The following is a 15634-nucleotide window of genomic DNA, read 5'->3' as shown; positions in this document are numbered from 1 at the left end:
AAATACATTAATGGCGAAATTTTGACTTGTTTATGCTGATTTTGTTGACGAATATAGCCAAATATCGTTGACAAGGAAATCATATAGATGAGTCTAAATTTTGAGGTTACAGAGAAACTACTTGCACTTGGAGATTATCGCAAAATATTTAGGGGTTCAAATGAACAAAAAACAGAAACATTTTCCTGACCAGCCAATCTACACGTAATTTTGCATAAGAAGAGAGTTAAGGTCACGGAAGAAGTCCAGCATTTTGGATGACCATGGGATTATATTTAGCTGTAAAATGGACCAGAACAACTAACAGCACGATGGAGTGCGTAAATATTGGGCAAATGTTCCCTATCAAACAGCTAAGGATTATACCTGGGCAGCGCTCTATGACATAATTCCGAAAGCAAAAACTTCCAAAATGGATATGGACATAAGGAAGTTTCCAATATATTTTAGTGTTGTAGGGTATCACATTGTCGGCCCAGCACGAATATAGCTTTTGCTTACTTGTTTTTTTATGCCTCCATCACAGTATGGAGGGCATGTATATTAAGTTCGTCATTCCGTGTGTAACTCATCAAAATAATCATTTTAGACCCAACAAAGTATATATATTCTTGATCAGTATAAAATTCTCTGTTCTATAGCGATGTCCGCCCGTCTGTGGAAATCACTCTAGTTTCCGAAAGAAATGAAGTAGATTGATAAAAATTTTACTCAAATGTATGCTATGTCTTCAGGTATTTTGGAATTGAAAATGGGCCATGTAGGTCCATGTTTTGGTATAGCCCCCGATATTCGGTATTTTGATGATTTTAGTGACATTATTCACCGGAGTGGTTTCGTATTTCGTATTTGGAGTTCGTAATGGATACTATAGCCTAAAAGAGGAGATTGTCTGTGCAGGTCCGCATCTTCTTATAGCCCCCATAAAACGGTACCTCCCGATATTCGGAATTTTGATAATTTTAGCGACAGTATTCACAGGAATTGTTCCTAATTTGGTATTTGAAGTTCGTAATGAATTCTACAGCATTTGACGGAAAATTGTCTGTGCAGGTCCACGTTTTGGTATACTGCCCATATAACGGCACGTCCATATATTCGGTATTTTGTTGTTTTTAGGTACATTATTCACCATCCGTGAATCTTTATTGACGAACGTAGGAAAGGTTCAGTTCCACCAGACTTATCTGCTGTTTACTAATTTATATTGGAAACTAGTTATTAAAGTAAAACTCTTAAATGCTTCTATTTAAAATTGTCAGCATTTAATACATAAATCTCCCATTGTTCCAAACTGCCGTCCATATTTTAGCATCCACAGAGAGTTGGATGGGGCATTAGTTATGCAGTTACCACTGCTCCATCGCCCACCGTAGCCATAATTCTAAAGTAAACGTACGAAATTTATGATTATTTTGCATAACAAGATTTTGGTCTATTCTGTTTCGATACGCAGGAAAATTCCATTTGGGGTAAAAGGTGAATTTAAAACGGAAAGGTATAAATATGAATTTGTGTTATAAACAATATGAAATGTAATATTGTTGGAGGGATGGGTTTGTTCTAGTCGGTTATTGGTTTATGTCATCTCGACTTCAACCTTAAACAAAGTTGTCCATATACAAATATGATGAAATTTAATAGGCAATTATTATGTTTTATGAATTCATAAGGCAATGTACATAGAAGTATTTTTTGGAGGGTCAAACTGTCATGCAAAAAATATTTGTTTAGTTTTGTTGGTAATGACTATAATTTGTCACGGTGGTAAAATATGTTCGCTTAAATTTTTAATATAAGTCAACACCCCAATGTTTACAGTCGGAACCATCGACTCAAATAGGGGTGGGAAAAATACGACTGAATAATTAGAATATTCAATGTAATGCTTTTGTGTGATATTTCATGAACAGTTGATAATATAAAAAATAGCCCTGTCAAAACTGAGGTTTTTAAGTGCAAATTTTCTTTAAAAGAGTTCTTTAGAATTCATTGCGGAGAAAAAAATGTATACACCAGCTTTGTGGTGGTCATTCCAAACTCTGAGTCAACATTATAAAAGTTTATATATATTCTGTTTATCAGCATGAAAATTCAAAAATCAGCATTTTGATTATTTAAACCACGCGTTTCAATGGAATTATTAAAAATTTCATATTCAAAAATCACAATGGATAAAAAACACCTATCTCTTAAAATTGTCAACAAATTAGCACGTTTTCCAATATCGCCAACATTATGTGGCCTCTCGATATTTGCTATTTTGATTTCATTAACAATTTTCAACTGAATGGTTTAAAATCACAAAAGATAAAAGACTTTGTAGCTGAATTTATATTGGTAGGTTCACGTTTTCATATGGTCTCCATATAACTATACCACCCACTTTATAGTACATATTTTGAAGGATCGTTCGAATATTGTATCGGTATTTAAATATATTTTTATAGGTTTTCTTTACATTATAGTGAAGGGTATTAAATTTCCGGCCCGGCTTAATTTAAACACTTTCAAATTTTTTTATCCTTTGATTTTATTTGATCATTATTAAACTCTAGTGAAAAAATTAAAAAGTATCAGTCGGTTTGCTTGCATATACAGCATACAGCATACATAATTTTATTGCATGAAAGCAACAATTTTCGGAAATAGCATCAGATTTTAGAATAAGTTTGGATTTGTTTGAATTGGTCACCAATGGCACGAATAATAACCTTCAAACGGCCAATGAAACCGTCACACGCTGCCCGAATGTTGCTCTGCGATATTTAGGCCCATTACCGGCGAAGCGCTTTCTTAAGGTGATCGACACTTTGGTATTTTTTAGTACCAACCTTGCTTTCCAAAATACTCCAGACACAACAGTCCAACTGATTGGTATCCGGAGATGTACGCTGGAAATGAAGCGAGGAATCTATTTTTGTAACAATTCTTCGGTGGCGCGTGCTGAGTGCGATGGTGCTGAGTCCTGTTGGAATGTCCAAGGTCTGCGGCCAATTTGTTTGCGTGCCCAAGGATTTAATCCACCCTCCGATAATATTCGGTATTTATTCTGATGCCACGGACGATTAATACGAACGGAGAGCGACCATCGGCTGTTATGGCGGCCCACCATCAGCATGGCGGGGCTTGAGTACCGGAGGACAACCGAAGGTGCACTTTTTCATCTGACCTCTTTGGCAAGTAAACACGATCATTTTGTTTGTTTACAAACTGCTGGACAACGAATTTTTTCTCATCGGAGAAAACCAAATTCGGCAGTTCACCACTTTCGGCCAAGCGAATCAACTCCTTAGCTCTTTTAAGTATATTTTCTTTCTTTTGCTGTCGAGTTCTTGTAGTTTTTGGATTTTCAATGGCCCGAGCTCATTTTTCAATATTTGCCGAATGGAATATTGCGATATGTTAAGCCCACGAGCCATTTTTCGGCCACTGCGACGCCGGTTTCGATCAAGTCGCTTCTTTACTTTTCGAACCGTTTCTATTGATGTTGCTGTTCTCTTCCGTCCACTTTCTTGACGTCGGGCTACGCTACCAGCGTCACAGTAAAGAGCGATGGTACGAGACACAAAAGATTTCTTCACATTTAAGCGATGGAATGCTCTAACGATAGCCACTTGCGGTTTTTTACACTATCACGCTCGAATTCCATCACGAATAACTTTTTTTTCTGGAAAATTCTCACCAAAATGCTTTTTTACGCTTGTAAACAATATAATGAGCTGTCACTGGAATAATTTTAACAGCTGTTGGACTAGTGGCTTAGAGCGATAGCACTCTGAAGTTGGTTGCAGTTTTTTCATCTCACACTGTATTACTGACAATAATTTTCATTGCAGAATATTTAAGAAAAATATTCACATGAAATGCGGTTTTAGCCCTATAATGTGTTTTAAATATTTATGAATTTCTGACCTTGAGGTAAAATGATGGATTTTGAAGCATGCTGCAACCAATATGGTTAAATTTTTCGACCAATATAACCCTCGTATTTTTATATTGCTGAAGACACTATGACCGGCTTATGCTGTTTTTTTTTTTTTTTTTTCTAAAACCACAATAAAATAATTTTCATAATTATCTTTTAAATTGATCTGTATTAGTGAGATGGGACAAACATATTCACAAAGCTTCTACTGTGTATATCCGGAGTCTTCTACTAGAGTTATTCAATTTTTTAACGTTTTTAATCCACTTGTACGATATCGAACGTTATTAATTTTCGCTCCCATGTTCCAGGCTATATTTAATATTCTTTTCACTGCAAATTTCAGATCAGTAAGCTCGTCTCGAAAGAGAAAACAAACACATATTCAAAATATTCACATCATTTTAGCATCGTGTATCCCTTAAGAAGGCAAATTCTCCATCCCCTTGTTCGTTGTTGATAGCATATCAAAGGCACCAGCTTCAACGTCAGCAACGTAAGCTTTTTTCAAGTATACACTTTTGGTACTTTATATTATTAAAGCATTTCCACTTGCCTTTCTCCCGTTTTCTGCTCTTGCTTATGTTCTCCTGACATCCTTAGGAAAATTCATTGTAAGACGATAAAACGACAAAAAAAAAAACAACAACGACGAAAGTGAAATAAGTAAAATGACGTTGCAACATGCATTTACTTGATGTTGACATGGTTTAAATAAATGCATTATTATGGTTATGGATGGTAACAATGATGAAATGCAGCAGACTTGTCATTTCATTTTCAGAGAAGATAATGATGTTGCATTTGACGGAATTTGCAATAGTTGTGAAATGTATTTATCAATGTAGAAAGTAAAGTACAATTACCAAATGGAGTTTCTTACTTCAAATGGTATTACTATTCGAAAGGGGCTTTTTAAAAGATATATTTTATTGGTTGTAATATATACATATAAAGAGAAATAAATAATAAAAATCAAATAGTCACTACCATACCTTTTTAATGATTTTTTTCAAAACCAAATCGAACCCATAAGGAACGGTCAAAAGTCGGACGGACCGACTTTATGATACCATATACCACTATGCATATTTAAAATTTGTATGTTTACAAACTGCTGGACAACGGATTTTTTCTCATTGGAGAAAACCAAATTCGGCAGTTCTCCACTTTCGGCCAAGCCCAATCAATTCTTTAGCTCTTTTGAGTCTATTTTCTTTCGGTTGCGGTGTAAGTTCTTGCCCTTTTGTAATTTCAATGGCTTTAACCCGAGCTTATTTTTTGGCTTATTTGCCAAATAGAATATTGCGATACGTTCACCTCACGAGCCATTTTTCGGCCACTGCTACACGGGTTTCGATCAAGTCGCTTCTTCACTTTTCGAACCATTTCTGCTGATGTTACTGTTTTCTAGTATCACGGTAACGAAGTCTGAAGATGGGTGCACCTTTTTCATCTCAACCTATTTTTATACCCTCAGTCATATGGCTAACCGTTTTAGACCCTAGGCCTCTCCGGTTGCAGGACATTTGGACTGGATCTAACGATGTCCTGTTTGGCGCACGATAACTCTCAAAGGAATTATCAGATTTTGTCCAAACTTGGTACATTGGAGTACTATTATCAAACTTAGATCGAGTTCAGAAATCGTGCAACTCTTTCTGGTATATCCCCCACAAAGGGTCAAAATTTTGAATATCCATGAACCTCATAAAACGCGACATTAACATTCGATTCCTTTCAGACTTGGCATATCTCAATTCTTTCATCAGCACAAGATCTGTTATAAAGATAGTAGATATCGGGCAATTCCTTCTGGTACCTCCCCCACAAAGGGTTAAAGTTTTGCATAACCAGAACTGTTATAAAATCCAAACTACTATTATCAAACTTAGATCGAGTTCAGAGATGGAAAATATTGGCCAACTCCTTCTGGTACCTCCCTCACGAAGATTCAAAATCTTGAATAATTATAAATCTTATGAAATGTGATGTAAGATTCCGATTGTCTTGAAATTACATACATCGTAATATTTTTATCAACCAAAATCTGGTGTGAAGATGAAATATATCGGTCAACTCTTTCTGGTATCTCCCCCACAAAGAGTCAAAATTTTGAATATCCATGAAGCTCATAAAACGCGACATTAACATTCGATTCCATTCAGACTTGGCATATCTCAATACTTCCATCAACACAAGATCTGCTATAAAGATAGTAGTTTACACATCCCGTTATTTCCAGTAACACAAGATCATGGAATGTATCGGCCCACTCCTTCTCCACTCCTCACCCACAAAGGCAGAAAGCAAAATCTGTTGTGACCCACAAAGGGTCACAATTTCCAATGCTCATATCTATCATAAATTGCGAAACGAGTCGGCGATTCTTTACAAATTGCGATATTTAAACATTTCCTTTAACCAGAAATCTGATATGAATATGTAATCTATCGGAATTTATGATTTCGTATAAAATTGAATATAAGTGTTCGATTTAAATTGTGCACATACCAATATTTTTATTTGTATTAGATGAAGTGGAATATATCGGTCCGCTATATTTGTTATCTCATGCATATTTCCATATTTTCCAAAAATTTGCACATATCTCATGTAAAGTAGGCGAAGTTGACCATATAGTCCAAATATGACACGTTGTAATATTTATATTTAGAGATTTAAGTCAGATGCGAATTGGACAATGTTGTCCAACTGCTTCGGAAACTCCCCCATAATGGGTCAATAATCATAGCATAAGGCTGGGAGCATTGTAGAATTAAGAAGGTAAAGTCATGCCATCATATGCACGTGTTTTCACAGATTTGTCTAAAAATGTGTCTTTTATATTCATGATGGGTTCTTGCTCCACTGGCGAATCATTGTATGTATAGGTCCATGTTTTGGTATAGACCCCATATAATGGTACCTCCTGATACCCGGTATTTTTATAAAAATTGGTATTTGCAGTTCATAATGGGTTCTAGAACGGTGGCAGAACATTGAATATTTAGGTCCACGTTTTCCTGAAACAATTTTGTCACAATTATTCATTTGACAACATCCAGTGTCAAAATTTATATTTATAAATCCATTGTATACACCGAAATCAGAGATGGAAACCTGTTTTTTATTCAGAGAAATTTGACAAGGTAAATTACGGAAAATGCTTAGATGGATAGTCTTTATACCCTATAACACTATGTGTTGGGGGTATTATAAGTTTGATTGGGCCACAAATTATGTAACACCACGAAATATTGATTTCCCACATAGGAAAGTATGTATGGATCTTCCTATCTCTCCGAGCTGAGTCGATCTAGCTATGTATGTCCGCCCGTCCGTCTGTCCATGTTAATTTGTAATCACTCTACAGGTCGCAATTATGGTCCGATCTTCACGAAATATAGAATGGAGGTGGGGCTAGGGTCAGAATAGAACCCTATTTCTTTTGGAGATGATCGCCAAATGTTTAGGGGTTGAAATGGACCAAATACTAAAAAAATGTCAGATTTTGCTGTAGCTATACAGGTCGCAATTATAGACCAACCGACTTTTCGGAATTTTGCATGTAGCTAGAGTTTAGGGCGGGGAAGAAGCCTACCAATTTGGGTGGTCATCGGATAATATTCAGCGGGTAAAATAGACCATATTTTTTTTGTTGAAAAAATTCAAAATTTTTCATTAAACCGCGAATATTTTATATCCCGGGGAAATCACAAAGCCATGACAAGGTTACTTCTGATCTTTACATTGATGTTAAGATCCAAAAAATCGAATATACAGCAAATATATGCGATATATATGTCTATCAAAGACGATATGCTTGAAAGATCTCATATATGTCGAGAACGGCTGAACTGATTTCGACAGTTCTCATTAATTCAGAATGGCCTCTTGGCAGGAAAGGAAAAACGTCTAAAAAACGCATACAAATATCTCTCTAAAGATGAAAATATTGATTTTGTAAAATTTTCTAATATTTTTTCCATTTTGTCATATTTTTGGCATATTTTCATTTTGAATTAAACATTTGGTAATATTTCTACAGCTAACAAAACTAAGTAGTTAGGATATCAGGATATCATATACAGATCGCATTTATGGCCCGATCCTTACGAAATTTTGCATGGGGATAAGATGAGGGTCAGAGGAGGTCTTTTTGGAGATGATTGCCATATATTTAGGGGTTGAAATGGACCAAAAAACTGCAAAATTGTCAGCAGGTCGTAATTATCGCCCGATCCTCAGGTACATTTGAATGGGGGTTACCGGACATTGCAAAAGCCAAGCAGTTTTGGATGGCCATCAAAAAATATTCAATGTGTGAAAGAATCGTTGAAGAATATAGTCAAATGACTGTATCTCATATAGATGCGTTTCAGTCAAAAACCAATAATAAATGTTAATCTTTTTGCCATTTCTGAGAGATTGTAGGTCTTTGGGAAATATTGGTTCCAGATCTAGAAAGACCATTTAAGTGCAACATCTACCAATAAATTGGAAATGAGCAAATTAGTTTAAGTTACTATTATTCGAAAATTAGAGAACGAAACCTGATGGTTTTCTTTTATTATTTGTCACAATATCTTGTGGAATTCTTTCGAGTATCTCGCCTATATTAACTGTATCGTTTATTATAGTGTTGTAGGGTATTCAACGGTCGGCCCCGCTCGACTGTAGCCTTTGCTTACTTGTTTTTGAAATGAATTTACTTTCTTAATTTTACCATGGCTGGGAGTATGCATCTGTAGTTTGTTTTAAATTCTATTAATATATATTTTTTTTATTTCCAATGTATTCCCTTAAAATTTATTTTCAAATCAATCTTCTTATAATTACGTGTAGCACCTGTTTTTTTAAGTGTATGTAGAAAAAACTTAGACAATCTTAAAACGCAATATATCCCTGATAAAGCATTTTTTCCAGTACTTTCGCCCATAGCTATCTAAAATTGACTCGTAAGAATGCTGCAAAGTAAACTAACAAATATTTCCGCCATTGAAAAATGTATAGGAAAAGTCAAGTGTAACATGAGCTGTTATTTTTGGCGTGCGTGCAGGAATTTTAATCCAATATTCCTTTAAAGTTTTAGGCACGTTTTTTTTCTTACTTGCCGCCACCTTAGTATAGCAATATCACTCTGGTGGTGGGGGGAAAGGTCGATAAAGGGTCTGCTACCATTCAAAAAATGGAAAATATGTTTTGGCATAACCTTATCCTTATGCCTGTCTTTCTCAACCACCGTAAAATCCTCAACCTCTATTAACTGTTAAAATGCGTACGCCAGGCAGTAAGAGTGTGGCGATGTGTGTTCCCCCAATTGAGGTGAATTTCCCAAAGCTCAAAGAAAACTGTTTGCTTAAGGAATGCCTTGTCTGCCTTTCTGTCTTGCTGCTGGTATATGGGTTTGTTTGTTTCTCATTCTTCCTTTTATGTGTATATTTTGTTAATGGTTATTCTCTTTTTGTATTGATATTTATTCTACCATTGTATTGATGCGTATTTATTTTTATGTTCGCAGCATTTTCGTTCTTTTTTTTTTTTTTTTTTTTTTTTGCTTTGGCATGTAATTTTTGTTGACTTATAATTTATACAACAGCTTGCAGATGAGAATGACAGCGGGAACAGAAAAAAGCTTGAACTCATATTTGTTTGCGTACTCTTGCCGTTAGCAGTTTTCCCTTTTAAAGTGCAAACAATCATGACTGCCGGATGTATAAGCAGGAGTTAATTCTTGTAGTAATCCGAGTATTAAAAAAAACACAAGTTTATTCGTTGGTTGCTCAAAAATTACTCTTCTTTATTGAAAACAATAATTAAAATGAAAGTTACGATTATAAACTTATTTAAAATGAAAATTGCAATAACTGCATTTTGACAATTTATAAAATTATTAGTAATTCTATAGCTGGTGGCCTGTTTACAATTCTTTGAAATTTAAATATATGCTTATTTAACAATTCTTTTATTGAACAATTCTTTATTTTACAGTTCTTTTTCGGTCTGTTGAACTATTTAAAATTCTTACTAATTTTATATGTAGCAATTCATACGGTTATTGACTTATTAGCAATTCTTAATAATTTTTATTATTTATTTGCTTGATTTAACCTTGGTGGCTTTGTAGGTGCTTGTGTTAATGTTGTTGTTGTTGATGTTGTTTCTGTAACTCCTCCCCCCTTAGTATGGAGCGATGGCCAAAAGAATTGATGGTCAGAAGCGACAACAGTATTGGCGGGAAGTTCATTTACCACTAATTTTGTCTTCTGTTTCATTATATAGGTGAAAATTACAATTCCAATTATTAACATTAAAGTTCCATAATTTATGTGTCTGTGAAGTTCTGTATTGTTTGATAACTCTTCGATGGCTAACTTATTTTCTAGATGGTACTCTTTGAGTTTAGGTATATTTAAAGTTTCTATTGTAGACAAAGGTTTTATGTTTATTTCTGTGGGTAGTTTTACAATAAAATCGTCCCAATATATGTTTGGGTTATCTTCGTAGATAATTCCGTTAATAATAACATTACAGTTTTTAAAATTTATTAATAAGTTGCCTTCAATATTATGTTTTTCGGAGTTACATGATGTTTTCATTTCTGTGGTCGGTAAATTTTTTATTAACACAAGTCCTTGTTCAGGTTGTGATATTTCTGTAATTTGGCCTATATTATTGAGATTACAATTAGCTTCTAAATTACTTATGATTTTTCCAAAGCATGAAGAATTTTCCATAGTTTCTTGTAGTGAACTTTCTTTACAATAATATATGTTTTCGATTTTCTTACATAAATTTTCGAAATATTGAATTTTATTATTATTATAAATTGTGTAAGGTTTTATAACTATTTCTTTTGTTTTATTAATTGGTATAGGAATTGTATGGGAAATTGTGTAATTGGTTAATGGGATGTGGGGAATTTGAATGTTAAAAACGATATTGGTATCATTGTAAAATGCCTGTAATTGTAAGAGTTCATATAAATGTTCTGTTGTATCAATTTTAATTGACTGATTCTCTAAATTGTTCCCTATTTCTTCTAACTCTTGCGTATTTAATATCATCTTGGGTATAATTCCGAGGCTAGACAATGTCATCGCTTCAGAAACATCTTTAATATGATTTGTCAGTAAATCAATGTGGAAATTAATCTGATTTAAATACTGCATATCATTTATAAGTCTTGAGTTGGAGTTTATGCTATTTTGAGAATTCTTTATTGACTCTACTATTATATCTTGTTCTTTATTTATGTGGTCTGTGATATTTTCTATTCTTTCAATGATTCTAGTACTAAGTATATTCTGTTTACTAGTTTCAGTTTGTAATTTATTTGTTAGATTAAATATAGCCTGGTTAATACGGAGAGCATCATTATCGTCCATATTACCTGTGATAAATTTAACTGCTGAACCTATACCATTAAATAATCCTCTTTTCCTGCGGTATTTAGGAGTTATTGAATTCAATTTATCCTTAAGGTCTTTAAGTTTAAATTTTGTTACCTTTAAGGAATCTCTGTTGTAATATGTGGGAGTAAATTGTTTGACAGATTCCTCAATTTTCATGACATTATCACTATATGAATCTAATTTTATTATATGTATAAGGTTGATATAGTCAATTATTGTTTTAGCAGTTCCCAGTTTTATTTGTAATAATCCCTGGGTGTCTTTTAAATTGTGTATCTCCAGTGTTTGTGTGTGTATCATGGGTATTAATAATATTAAAATTATAGTTCTTATTGACATTATTGTTGGTAACGTTGACTGGAATCGGTTGTCCTTAAAGTAGTTTTCCTTGGCAGATGTCCGTACAGATGTCCTCTCTTGTTGGTTCTGCTTTTCCTCGTGATGATCCGTCACGGATGCTGGTTCTGTTCTGTTCTTTTCAGACGATTATCCTTCGTCTTCTATGTAATTCCGTGCGCTTTTTTTTTCGTTTGCGATAAACCGTCACAACACTTATTTAATTTTTTTTTTTTTTTTTGTAGCGCAGGAACCAGAACTACCCGACTGCGCCAGTTAATTCTTGTAGTAATCCGAGTATTAAAAAAAACACAAGTTTATTCGTTGGTTGCTCAAAAATTACTCTTCTTTATTGAAAACAATAATTAAAATGAAAGTTACGATTATAAACTTATTTAAAGTGAAAATTGCAATAACTGCATTTTGACAATTTATAAAATTATTAGTAATTCTATAGCTGGTGGCCTGTTTACAATTCTTTGAAATTTAAATATATGCTTATTTAACAATTCTTTTATTGAACAATTCTTTATTTTACAGTTCTTTTTCGGTCTGTTGAACTATTTAAAATTCTTACTAATTTTATATGTAGCAATTCATACGGTTATTGACTTATTAGCAATTCTTAATAATTTTTATTATTTATTTGCTTGATTTAACCTTGGTGGCTTTGTAGGTGCTTGTGTTAATGTTGTTGTTGTTGATGTTGTTTCTGTAACTCAGGCCAACAAAATTGCTTATTGTTGTTGATGTTGTTATTACTGTTCATGTTTTTTGGTGTTTTCTCTCTTCTTGTTTGTTGTTGTTATTTATTTGCAATGTGTATTTTATAGCTTTATAACAGGCACCAACAATTTTTATGATTGAATTGTCCTGTCAGTGCATTTGTTGATGGCAATGCCAGTTTTTTATTGCTTTTTTGCCTTATATTTTTGTTGATCTCTTATTTTGTTACGTATTTATTGTATCAATAAAAATTACAGATTACGAAATAATAGTAGGTCTCATAATAAGTATAACAAAAATACATTGATGGCGGAGGCAAAATATTTCAAAACCAGTGAATTGAATAAAAATTATATCATTATTTTCATATTCCAGTGTATAATATTCAGTTTTCCAATAATTTTTTCCCATCTGTGGTATCAATCAAAATTATTAAGTTAGTTCATTAATAGCTCAAATCAAATTACCTTCGTCATAATAACAAAAATCAAATTATTTAATAAATGTTGGATTTTTTTACGCGTACACCGAAGCGAATAGATGCAATCTATCCAATCGTAAAATCAATAGAGTCACCTCTCATATGCTATGACCCGAACAGCGTCACATATCACGCTGAAAGAGGGTGAAGGATCTAAAGTGTGACCAGGTAAACCCAAACGCTATACCATGAATTGACTAAGTCCAAATTAAATATAAATTTGAATATCAACCACCATAATATTGGAGGTATAATAGTTTTGTGGTTCTATTCAAATATTAAAATACATATAATAACAAGTAAAAAAGGCGGTATCGTTATATGGGAACTATACGAAGACGTGGACCTGCATACAAAAATGTTGGTCATAAGCTGTAGTATCCATTATGAACTTCAAATACGAAATTTAAAATAATAATTCTGGTAAATTCTGGTAAATAATGGCATGTATGCAAAATTTTAGCCTCTTATCTCAATTCGATCGAAAGATAGCGTGATTACAACAGACAGACAGATGGACAGACGGACATCGCTAAATCGTCTTAGAATTTTATGCTGATCCAGAATATATATACATTGTAGGGTCTATTACAAACGGAATAACAAAGCTAATATACCCCCAAAAATGGTGGAGAGTATAAAAAAACTAGGTGAATAATGAAGCTAAAATCATCAAGATACATGATATATATATATCAAAATACATGAGGTGACGCTATATGAGGGCTATACGAAGACGTTGACTTGCATGGACGTAATATTTATTTTGAACTTCAAATACCAAATTTAAAATATTTCCGATTAATAATGTCACGTAAATCATTAGGTACCATTATATGGAGGCTATACCAAAACGTGGACCATTTTCAATACCAAAAGTACTGCAGATATAATATAAATTTGAGTAATAGTTTATCAACCTACTTCAGTTCATTCGGAAGCTAGAGTGATTTCCACAGACAGACGAACATCGACATAGAATTTTATGCTGATCAAGAATATATACACTTTGCGGGATTTAAAATGTATATTTCGAGGTGTTGTATTTAACTCTCTATCTGTATTTCCCCCGAATATAAGGAGACATTTGTAGCTCTCGTACCAAGGAATATTGCTATAGAGTGCATAATATTACTTCGGAAAAGACTATTTTAAGATACAGAGAGAGATAACACAATTCAACAAAGTCAAACGCCATAATATTTACATTTTGTTTTTTTAATTTTATCGAATGAAAGCAAAAAATATCGGAAATAGCATCAAAATTTAGAATAAGTTTACATTTGTTCGAATTGGTCACCTTTGGCACGAATTATGGCCTGTAAACGGCTAATGAAACCGTCACACGCTGCCCGTATGTTGCTCTGCGGTATTTTGGTCCATTCCCGTCGAAGCACTTGCTTGAGGTGATCGACACTTTGGTATTTTTCAGTGCCAACCTTCCTTTCCAAAATACTCCAGAGATTTTGGTGGTCATTGTGCGCTGGAAACGAATCGAGGAAACTCATTTTGTATCCATTCTTGGTGCTGAGTCCTGTTGGAATATCCAAGGTCTGCGGCCTAAATGTTTGCGTGCCCAAGGCTTTTATACACCCTCTAGAATATTTTCGCGATAATATTCGGCATTTATTCAGATGCAAAGGTCGATTAATAAGAACGGAGAGCGACCATCGGAGTTCTGGTGGCAAACCGAAGGTGCACATTTTCAGCTGACCTCATTGGCAAGTAAACACGATCATTTTGTTTATTTACAAACTGCTGGATAAGAATGTTTTCTTATCGGAGAAAATCAAATTCAGCAGTTCACCACTTCTGGCCAAGTGAGCAACTCTTTAGCTCTTTTGAGTCTATTTTCTTTCTGTCGCGGTGTAAGTTCTTTCAAATTTTGGAATTTCAATGGCTTTACCCTGAGCTCATTTTTCAATATTTGCGAATAGAATATTGCGATATATTCAGCTCACGAGCCATTTTTCGGCAACTGCGATGCGGGTTTCGATTTAGTCGCTTCTTTAATTTTCGAACCATTTATGCTGATGCTGCTGTTTTCTTCGGTCCACTTCCTTGACGTCGGGCTACGCTACCAGTATCACGGTAACGAGCGATGGTACGAAACACAGAAGACTTATTCACATTTAAATGCAGGAGAGCTCTATTGATAGCCACTTGTGGTTTTCCAGCCAAGTATAAAGAAATCGCACTATCACGCTTGAATTCCATCACGAATAACTTTTTTTCGGGAAAATGCTCACCAAAATGCTTTTGTACGCTTTTAAACAATATAATAAGCTGTCACTGGAATAATTTTAGCAGATGTCGCACGAGTTGCTTGGAATTGACCGTATTCAGTCTTAAGTTGGTTGCAGTTTTTCATCTCACCCTGTATGGAAGCTATATCCAAACTGTTTGCCACAAACAAGAGAATATCACGAAAAATGTTCTTGGCTACGTACATGAATGATATAAATAAAACAAGTAAGCAAAGGCTTTAGCCGTACGGGGCCGACCATGTGATACCCTACAACACTACAACATATTAGAAGCCCCCTTATATGCAGATCGATTTTGGAGGATTTCGCTTTTGAAATTATGTCACGAGACCTTGACCAGAGACATTTGCCCAATATTTAAGCACTCCGTCATACTGTTAGTTGTTGTGGTCAATTATCCATCCAAAATGCTAGAATCCTTCCGTGTCCTTAACTCTCTTCTCAGGCGTATCGATTGGCTTCAATTGTGTGATCAGGA

General features: G+C 34.2%; 2 protein-coding genes across 7 annotated transcripts in view; both read left to right on the top strand.

The window, feature by feature from the left end:
• The window catches only part of LOC101901327 (odorant receptor 82a), a 330365-nt gene extending 325562 nt beyond the window's left edge, over positions 1-4803 (top strand). The window contains exon 7 of the mRNA XM_059126569.1: positions 4793-4803. The gene's annotated coding sequence lies outside the window, so the exon portion shown is untranslated. The remainder of the gene's footprint in view (positions 1-4792) is intronic.
• Positions 1-15634, top strand: part of LOC101889617 (complexin) — a 636740-nt gene that overhangs the window by 228250 nt on the left and 392856 nt on the right. The gene's annotated exons all lie outside the window — the stretch shown is intronic.

Source organism: Musca domestica, unplaced genomic scaffold, assembly GCF_030504385.1.
Source record: "Musca domestica strain aabys unplaced genomic scaffold, Musca_domestica.polishedcontigs.V.1.1 4, whole genome shotgun sequence".
NCBI lineage: Eukaryota > Metazoa > Arthropoda > Insecta > Diptera > Muscidae > Musca > Musca domestica.
The sequence above is the reverse complement of the archived record's forward strand: the minus strand, read 5'-3'. Positions and strand labels throughout refer to the sequence as shown.